The 1,400-nt window shown below is 45.9% G+C and overlaps 1 pseudogene across 1 annotated transcript; it reads left to right on the forward strand.

The window, feature by feature from the left end:
* Positions 1-5: 5 nt before the first annotated feature.
* LOC104983404 lies at positions 6-1,391 on the forward strand (annotated as a pseudogene). The gene has a single exon (XR_824638.1). The product of XR_824638.1 is annotated as a bleomycin hydrolase pseudogene (transcript).
* The last annotated feature ends 9 nt before the right edge of the window (positions 1,392-1,400 follow it).

The following is a 1,400-nucleotide window of genomic DNA, read 5'->3' on the forward strand; positions in this document are numbered from 1 at the left end:
TGAATTCCGACCCTCAGTTCGTACTGGCCCAGAATGTCGGCACCACTCACGACCTGCTGGACATCTGTCTGAAGAGGGCCACGGTCCAGGGTACTCAGCATGTGTTCCAGCACGCCGTGCATCAGGAGGGCAAGCCCGTCACCAACCAGAAGAGTTCAGGGCGATGCTGGATCTTTTCTTGTCTGAATGTTATGAGACTTCCATTCATGAGAAGATTCAATATTGAAGAATTTGAATTTAGTCAGTCTTACCTCTTTTTCTGGGACAAGGTTGAACACTGTTATTTCTTCTTAAATGCTTTTGTGGACACAGCTCAGAAAAAGGAGCCTGAGGATGGTAGGCTGGTGCAGTATTTGCTTATGAATCCTGCCAATGATGGAGGACAATGGGATATGCTTGTCAATATTGTTGAAAAATATGGTGTCATCCCTAAGAAGTGCTTCCCTGAAACTTACACAACAGAGGCAACCAGAAGGATGAATGATATTCTGAATCACAAGATGAGAGAATTCTGCATACGACTACGGAACCTGGTACACAGTGGTGCAACCAAAGAAGAAATCTCAGCCACACAGGACTCCATGATGGAGGAGATATTCAGAGTGGTGTGCATCTGTTTGGGTAATCCACCAGAGACATTCACCTGGGAGTATCGAGACAAAGATAAAAACTATCAAAAGATTGGCCCTATAACACCCTTGAAGTTTTACAGGCAACATGTCAAGCCACTCTTCAATATGGAAGATAAGATTTGTTTAGTGAATGACCCTCGGCCTCAGCACAAGTACAACAAACTTTACACAGTGAACTATTTAAGCAATATGGTCGGAGGGAGAAAAACTCTGTATAACAACCAGCCTGTTGACTTCTTAAAAAAGATGGTTGCTGCTTCCATCAAAGATGGAGAGGCTGTATGGTTTGGCTGTGATGTTGGGAAACACTTCAATGGCAAACTGGGCCTCAGTGACATGAATGTCTATGACCATGAGTTGGTGTTCGGTGTCTCCATGAAGAACATGAATAAAGCTGAGAGGCTGACTTTTGGCGAGTCACTTATGACCCACGCCATGACCTTCACTGCTGTCTCAGAAAAGGATGATCAGGAGGGTGGTTTCATAAAATGGAGAGTGGAAAATTCTTGGGGTGAAGACCATGGCCACAAAGGTTACCTGTGCATGACGGATGAGTGGTTCTCTGAGTACATCTATGAAGTGGTGGTGGACAAGAAGCATGTCCCTGAAGAGGTGCTAGCTGTACTAGAGCAGGAACCCATTGTCCTGCCAGCCTTGGACCCCATGGGTGCTTTGGCCAAGTGATGTTGCCTCCAGCTTTTCCTCTTCCCATGGGACCTGAAGTAGCTGCAAAGGACAGATCCAGGGACTGAAGCCAAAGTGACATAG

The sequence above is a fragment of the Bison bison genome, unplaced genomic scaffold (assembly GCF_000754665.1).
Source record: "Bison bison bison isolate TAMUID 2011002044 unplaced genomic scaffold, Bison_UMD1.0 scf7180017862518, whole genome shotgun sequence".
Lineage (NCBI taxonomy): Eukaryota > Metazoa > Chordata > Mammalia > Artiodactyla > Bovidae > Bison > Bison bison.